The following is an 8,911-nucleotide window of genomic DNA, read 5'->3' on the forward strand; positions in this document are numbered from 1 at the left end:
ACCTGTTCATCGTCTTGAGTTGGGGGTTGCACCATAGTTGAGGAAGAAGGTTGATCTTGCTCATCTTGTTCCTGTGGTCGCACATTACCAATCGCCATGGTGCGTATCGCGGCCGTTGGAACATCTTCTTCATCTACATCATCAAGATCAACAACTTGCTCTCTTGGAGAGCCATTAGTCTCATCAAATACAACGTCGCTAGAGACTTCAACCAAACCCGATGATTTGTTGAAGACTCTATACGCCTTTGTATTTGAGTCATAACCTAACAAAAACCCTTCTACAGCTTTGGGAGCAAATTTAGAATTTCTACCCTTCTTCACTAGAATGTAGCATTTACTCCCAAATACACGAAAGTACGATACATTGGGTTTGTTACCGGTTAGTAGCTCATATGAAGTCTTCTTGAGGAGGCGATGAAGGTAAACCCTGTTGATGGCGTGGCAAGCCGTGTTCACGGCTTCCGACCAAAAGCACTCGGGGGTCTTGAATTCTCCAAGCATCGTTCTCGCCATATCGATTAGCGTCCTGTTCTTCCTCTCTACCACACCATTTTGCTGTGGTGTGTAGGGAGCGGAGAACTCGTGCTTGATCCCTTCCTCCTCAAGGAATTCTTCCACTTGAAAGTTCTTGAACTCGGATCCGTTGTCGCTCCTTATCTTCTTCACCTTGAGCTCAAACTCATTTTGAGCTCTCCTGAGGAAGCGCTTGAGGGTCCCTTGGGTTTCAGACTTATCCTGCAAAAAGAACACCCAAGTGAAGCGGGAAAAGTCATCAACAATAACTAAACCATACTTACTTCCTCCTATGCTTAGATAGGCGATGGGTCCGAAAAGATCCATATGTAGCAGCTCCAGGGGCCTTGATGTGGTCATCACATTCTTGCTGTGATGTGCTCCTCCCACCTGTTTACCTGCTTGACATGCTGCACAAGGTCTATCTTTTTCGAATTGCACGTTAGTCAAACCTATCACGTGTTCTCCCTTTAGAAGCTTGTGAAGGTTCTTCATCCCCACATGTGCTAAGCGGCGATGCCACAGCCAGCCCATGCTAGTCTTAGCTATTAAGCATGCATCTAGACCGGCCTCTTCTTTTGCAAAATCAACTAAATAAAGTTTGCCGTCTAATACACCCTTAAAAGCTAGTGAACCATCACTTCTTCTAAAGACAGACACATCTACATTTGTAAATAGACAGTTATATCCCATATTGCATAATTGACTAACCGATAGCAAATTATATCCAAGAGACTCTACTAAAAACACATTAGAGATAGAGTGCTCATTAGAAATTGCAATTTTACCTAACCCTTTTACCTTGCCTTGATTCCCATCACCGAATATAATTGAATCTTGGGAATCCTTATTCTTGACGTAGGAGGTGAACATCTTCTTCTCCCCCGTCATATGGTTTGTGCATCCGCTGTCGATAATCCAGCTTGAACCCCCGGATGCATAAACCTGCAAGGTAAATTTAGGCTTGGGTCTTAGGTACCCAACTCATGTTGGGTCCTACAAGGTTAGTGCAAATATCCTTAGGGACCCAAATGCAAGTTTTGTCTCCCTTGCATTTTGCCCCTAACTTTCTAGCAACTATTTTCCTATCCTTTCTACAAATAGCAAAGGAAGCATTTAAAGCACAATAAATTGTAGAAGGTTCATTCACTACTTTCCTAGGAGCATGAATAATATTCTTTCTAGGCACATGATGAATAACATTTCTCCTAGACATATTTCTACCATGCATATAGGAAGAACTAGAAGCAAACATGGCATGATAGTCAAAATCATCATAAGCATTATAATTTCTATAAGCATTTCTAGTTTGTCTCCTATCATGATACATAAAAGCATGGTTCCTTTTAGTACTACTAGCCATAGGGGCCTTCCCTTTCTCCTTGGCGGAGATGGGAGCCTTATGGCTTGTTAAGTTCTTGGCTTCCCTCTTGAAGCCAAGCCCATCCTTAATTGAGGGATGTCTTCCAATTGTATAGGCATCTCTTGCAAATTTTAACTTATCAAATTCACTTTTGCTAGTCTTAAGTTGGGCATTAAGACTAGCCAATTCATCATTAAGTTTGGAAATTGAAACTAGGTGTTCACTACAAGCATCAATGTCAAAATCTTTACACCTAGTGCAAATTACAACATGTTCTACACAAGATGTTAATTTACTATATCTTTCTAGTTTAGCATTTAAATCATCATTTATGCTCTTTAAACTAGAAATTGAATCATGACATGTAGACAACTCACAAGAAAACATTTCATTTCTCTTAATCTCTAATGCAAGTGATTTTTGTGCTTCTACAAATTTTTCATGTTCTTCATACAACAAATCCTCTTGCTTTTCTAAGAGCCTATTCTTATCATTCAAGGCATCAATCAATTCATTAATTTTATCTATCTTAGATCTATCTAAGCCCTTGAATAAGCATGAATAGTCTATGTCATCATCATCACTAGACTCATTATCACTAGAAGAAGCATAAGTGGAGTCTCGAGTACTCACTTTCTTCTCCCTTGCCATAAGGCATGTGTGACGCTCGTTGGGGAAGAGGGATGACTTGTTGAAGGCAGTGGCGGCGAGTCCTTCATTGTCGGAGTCGGAAGAGGAGCAGTCTGAGTCCCACTCCTTGCCTAGATGCGCCTCGCCCTTTGCCTTCTTATAGTTCTTCTTCTTCTCCCTCTTGTTCCCTTGATCCTGATCACTATCATTGTCGGGACAATTTGCAATAAAATGACCAAGCTTACCACATTTGAAGCATGAGCGCTTCCCCTTTGTCTTGGTCTTGCTTAGTTGCCCCTTGCGGCCTTTTAGTGCCGTCTTGAATCTCTTGATGATGAGAGCCATCTCTTCATCATTTAGTCCAGCCGCCTCAATTTGTGCCACCTTGTTAGGTAGCGTTTCCTTGCTTCTTGTTGCCTTGAGAGCAAGAGGTTGAGGCTCATTGATTGGACCGTTTAGAGCGTCGTCGACGTATCTCGCCTCCTTGATCATCATCCGCCCGCTTACGAATTTTCCGAGTACCTCCTCGGGCGTCATCATCTTGTACCTCGGATTCTCACGAATATTGTTTACAAGATGAGGATCAAGAACGGTAAAGGACCTTAGCATTAGGCGGACGACGTCGTGGTCCGTCCATCGCGTGCTTCCGTAGCTCCTTATTTTGTTGATAAGGGTCTTGAGCCGGTTGTAAGTTTGGGTTGGCTCCTCTCCCCTTATCATTGCGAATCATCCAAGCTCGCCCTCCACCAACTCCATTTTAGTGAGCATGGTGATGTTGTTCCCCTCGTGAGAGATCTTGAGGGTGTCCCATATCTGCTTGGCGTTGTCCAAGCCGCTCACCTTATTGTACTCTTCCCTGCACAAGGATGCTAATAGAACAGTAGTAGCTTGTGCATTTCTATGGATTTGTTCATTTATAAGCATAGGGCTATCCGAGCTATCAAATTTCATTCCATTCTCTACAATCTCCCATATGCTTGGATGGAGAGAGAATAAGTGACTACGCATTTTGTGACTCCAAAATCCGTAGTCCTCCCCATCGAAGTGTGGAGGTTTGCCAAGAGGAATGGAAAGCAAATGCGAATTCGAACTATGTGGAATACGAGAATAATCAAATGAAAAGTTCGAATTGACCGTCTTCCTGTAGTCGTTGTCGTCGTCCTTTTGGGAAGATGTAGACTCATCGCTATCGTCGTAGTAGACGATCTCCTTGATGCGCCTTGTTTTCTTCTTCTTCCCATCTTTGCGCTTGTGACCCGAGCCCGAGTCAGTAGGCTTGTCATCCTTCGGCTCGTTGACGAAGGACTCCTTCTCCTTGTCGTTGATCACGATTCCCTTCCCCTTAGGATCCATCTCTTCGGGCGGTTAGTCCCCTTCTTGAAGAGAACGGCTCTGATACCAATTGAGAGCACCTAGAGGGGGGGGGGGTGAATAGGTGATCCTGTGAAAACTTAAACTTATAGCCACAAAAACTTGGTTAATCGTTAGCACAATAATTGCCAAGTGGCTAAAGAGGAGTCAAAACACAATAACCACAAGAAATCAATCACAGAGATGGCACGGTGGTTATCCCGTGGTTCGGCCAAGTACAAAACTTGCCTACTCCACGTTGTGGCGTCCCAATGGACGAGAGTTGCACTCAACTCCTCTCAAGTGATCCAATGATCAACTTGAATACCACGGTGTTCTTCTTTACTTTGATCTTTTCCCGTTTGCGAGGAATCTCCACAACTTGGAGTCTCTCGCCCTTACAATTGAATTTCACAAAGAAGTACGGAGTAAGGGAGGGAAGCAACACACACAAATCCACAGCAAAATGCGCACACACACGGCCAAGAATCGAGCTCAAAAGACTATCTCAAAGTTCTCACTAGAACGAGGCTCGAATCACTGAGAATGACAAACGAATGCGCAAAGACTGAGTGTGGATGATTAAGAATGCTCTAAGGTTGCTTGGTGTTCTCCTCCATGCGCCTAGGGGCCCCTTTTATAGCCCCAAGGCAGCTAGGAGCCGTTGAGAGCAAATCTGGAAGGCCAATCTTGCCTTCTGTCGACTGGTGCACCAGACAGTCCGGTGCACACCGGACACTGTCCGGTGCCCGATTTCTTTCCTTAAACGGCGCAGCCGACCGTTGCAGATCTGGGAGCCGTTGGCGCACCGGACATGTCCGGTGCACACCGGACAGTCCGGTGCCCCCTTCCGACCGTTGGCCCGGCCACGTGTCGCGCGCAGATTCCGCGGCCGACCGTTGGCCCGGCTGACCGTTGGCTCACCGGACAGTCCGGTGAATTTTAGCCGTACGCCGTCGGCGAATTCCCGAGAGCGGCCTCTTCACGCCGAGTCAGCCTTGCGCACCGGACACTGTCCGGTGCACCACCGGACAGTCCGGTGTGCCAGACTGAGCTGAGTCTTGGCTGTACACAGCCAAGTCTTTTTCACCTCTTTTCTTTTCTTCTTCTTTCTGTTTCTAACACTTAGACAAGTTTATTAGTACACAAAACCAATGTACTAAGGCTTAGAAACATACCTTTACTCTTGATTTGCACTTTGTTCATCCATGAGCACAAATTCACACTTAAGCACTTCTGTTGGCACTCAATCACCAAAATACTTAGAAATGGCCCAAGGGCACATTTCCCTTTCAGGTTCCCCACTGGCCGACAGGCAAGGCCCCGTGTCATCCACCCACCGCGCGCGCCTGAGTCACATTACCACCGATGGGTGGCCCCCTTTGTCAGGTTGTTCTTCCCCAACTGAACGCGGACTTGGCGGGTGAAAATCCCTCGCTGTGAATCTCGCTCCTGGCCGATGTTGCCTCAACAAACCTCCACCGGCTTTCCTGAATTCCGCGGGGCATGCATCGATCCCCAAACTATAAGTACCATGGCGCCTGGCGCCCCTGCGTCCCCATGGCCCCTCGCCAGCCGTCGAAGCTCCACCAAGCACGCGTCCCTGCTACCCTCTAGTGCCTGTCGTCGCTTCCCCCACGCCCCTATCTGCTCCTTGGACCATCCCATAACCGGTCCGCGCGCTCGCCTGGGATCCCATCGAAGCTCCCCGCAACCGAGAAGCCTAGACTCGCGTGTCGGCAACCCTGACCGCGACCGCCGTCGTGGTCCTCCACTGTTGGCGTCGTCCGGGGGCCAGCGGGGAGGACTTGGCATGTCTCCGGGGTGCCTTGATGTGGTCCGTAGCTCAATCGGGGAAAATGGTAACTTGGTGGCCGGGAATTGCTCGACGAGCAATTCCGCCGCCACAGGTCAGCCTCCGGTCATGGTCGTGTTTCTACGCTCCATCAATCCGGGTAGTAAGCCCTCTTCGAAACTCACTTGTATCTCTGATACGTGTAGAGCCTGTTGGGGTGGGAATTCGTGCATCGGTGGCGTGGATTCGGTGGTCGCCGGAGCACCGCACCGCCGTGAATGGGTCTGCGCCGCGGTTTGATGCTCGGGCGATGGAAGATGGTCCCTAACCGTACACGATCCTACGGACGTGGGTACGTACCGCTTCGAGTAATGCGTGGGTCGTTGATCTCGAAATGATCGGTCCGGATTAGAATTAGGATACCGCTTGGATCGTGGGCGTTCGTGAACCGTGGATCTCTGATCATACGGTTGGCGATGCATACCGGTTCGCTGTTTAATCTGGGCCCTAGATCCTTGGATTGATGGCCCAGGCGCACCTGAGTTCACTCAGTCGTAGTACTTTTTGTAAAGAGCCCCTGCCCTTTTCACAAATCAACCAGCCGTCCACTCAGGTGCACCACTGTGTCTGAGACGCTTTTTCGCTTTAGCCCCTGGACTTTTATGTATTCATGCGCGCAATCCAGAAAATAGAGAAAATAGATAAATAATTATAGAAATTGTTTTTAATACAAAAATAATTCTAGAAACTTGTATAATTCATATTAAATTCATTTTAACTCCAAATTGATCCATTCCAGTTGCAATAATTTTGTATTAATATTGTTTATCAACTAGTAACATTGTTTAGCTGTGTAACTTGGAATACAATTGTTCACTTGAATTAATCTATTCTAGGTGCTAAATAACTTTAGAAATTCATAACTAAATAACCATAATTCCAAATTTAGTAATTCTTGTTCCCACGATCTTGTAGCGACACATAGATTATTATTATGCAGTTTGTTCTTATGTTTGGTGTGATGTTAATTTTTCCTATACCATGTTTGTCTGTATTGCTACGACTAGCAGCGAGGTTACGAATCACTTAAAGAGTAAGTTGGTACCTGGAATCTCAAGTCCCAGGCAAGTTGTCCCTTGATCACTTCTTTTTACCAAATCATGTTCTTATTAATCATAATGATCTGCATAGGTTAATTTTGAGGGGACCCAATAGGTTACCCTAGTTTGACTATCTTTATACCTTGTTTACCATTAAATTTTTGGGTAGTACCTGCCATTGCTATATGTGGTTTTGGGTATGGAGATACACATTATTCATGATTATACTTTTATTATCAGTTGTTATTTACTGTTCATGATAAGATCATTATGTTAATGGGAACATGGAGCGACCACCCGGGAAAATAGTGCTACCACAAGGGTGGTATGGGATGCCCTTGGCTTACTAATTAGGAAAGCTAGTGGATGACTACCTTACCCGAAAGGGGTAAAGGCGGTAGGGGAGTGGTCAGTGTGGGGAGGCTCTTGGGTTGATTTTGCTGCGATGGCGGTCAGGCGAGGGGTCCCTGCATTGGAGCTTCCTAGAAACTGTAGCGGTTTTTCTAAAGCTAGTGGAACTTTGTAAAGGCCTCGTAGTGGTACCCTACCTCGGTTCCTTGGTAGAGGTGTATGGGGTCCGATCAACCCCGTGGCAAATGGGTAACACGACTTGTGGGTAAAGACGCGCAACCTCTGCAGAGTGTAAAACTGGTATACTAGTCGTGCTCACGGTCATGAGCAGCTCGGGCCCTCACATGATTAATTTATGGAACTAAATTCAATTTTTCATGTGCATTGCATTGCGGGTGTTGTTATCACTTTTGTTCTACTACTTAATTGGGTTGGTATTTACTTATACTTAGTAATTGCTAATAAAATTTTGACCAACTTTAAAAGCAATCCTCAGCTCTAACCATCCTCTTTGGTAAGAATTACACTTCACATGAGCTCCCACCTTTGGCGAATTCATGCACATTATTCCCCACAACTTGTTGAGCGATGAATGTATGTGAGCTCACTCTTGCTGTCTCACCCCCACAGGTCAAGAACAGGTACCGCAGATGAGGCACATGGAGGATGTTGTGATGAGTTCGTGAGAGGTCTAGGTCGTCGTCTCCCAGTCAACTTTGGGTTGCTGAAACGTTGTCTCCTTATGATGTAATTATTTATTATTTATTTATTTTGTATAGAACTCCTATTATATAGTAAAGAGGTGACATTTGTTTCTGTACCACTATTCATCATATATGTGAGACTTGGTCCCAGCACACCTGATGATTATTTCGCGCCCGGGTTTTGGACCCCTAAAACCCGAGTGTGATAGAAGTGGTATCAGAGCGGATGTTGACTGTAGGACGAAACCTAGATAAAACTGGACAACCATTATCTACTTACATTCGCTACTTTGATTGCGCCTTAAGTGGTATCAGGGAGCGCGTGCGCGAAGCGGTATCCCGCAATCTGGGCCGTGCGATCAGGATCGGACGGAGGGGATCAGACTGGGGAGGGGTGAACGGCTGCGGGTGGCGCTGCTCTCTTCACGGCGGTGAGGTCGCCGGAGTTAAGGCTGACGCGAGCTAGGGTGGCTCCGGGGTCACCGGAGTTGGGCAGAGAGGGAGAGAACGCCACGACGAACTCAATGGCGGGGAAGAAGCCATGAATCCGAGGGCACAGAGGGGAGAACGACAGAGGGAAGGTCTCGGGCGGGCCAGAGTAACTCCGGTGAGGAATCTCGGCCACGGGGAGGGGCTTAAGGCGCGCTAAGGCCTGGGCTAGCTTCAGCAGAGGCAGAGGCACCTTAGGGACTAATGCCGGAGAACTAGACCAGGCCAAATCGGCCAGCCACCGCGCGAGCATGGCGGACCGCCGCGGGCGAGCACCGACGGTGCCAAAATTGGCCAAGCACAAAGTGCAATATGGGAAATTGGGCATGGGCAAAGGTGTCTCACCTCGAGGCGGAGCTCGGGGAGGCTTGGCGCGGTCTCCCGCGAGCTAGATGGTCAGGAACGCGGGCGCGGGTCTCCGGCGGCATCTGGCGACGAGGGCAGAGCGCGAGAGAGGGCAGAGTTGCGCGAAATGAGGCGGGGGGCGAGTGCGGGGCACTGGCGGGGCTCTAAGAAGGGAGCTAGGCGCGTGGGCGGGCGTCGTGGCCGAGAAATCCGACGACGTGCGCGAGTGCGCACTCGCCGGTCCACGGCGGGCGCGAGGAGGACGGATC

Source organism: Zea mays, chromosome 2 (genome assembly GCF_902167145.1).
Source record: "Zea mays cultivar B73 chromosome 2, Zm-B73-REFERENCE-NAM-5.0, whole genome shotgun sequence".
Lineage (NCBI taxonomy): Eukaryota > Viridiplantae > Streptophyta > Magnoliopsida > Poales > Poaceae > Zea > Zea mays.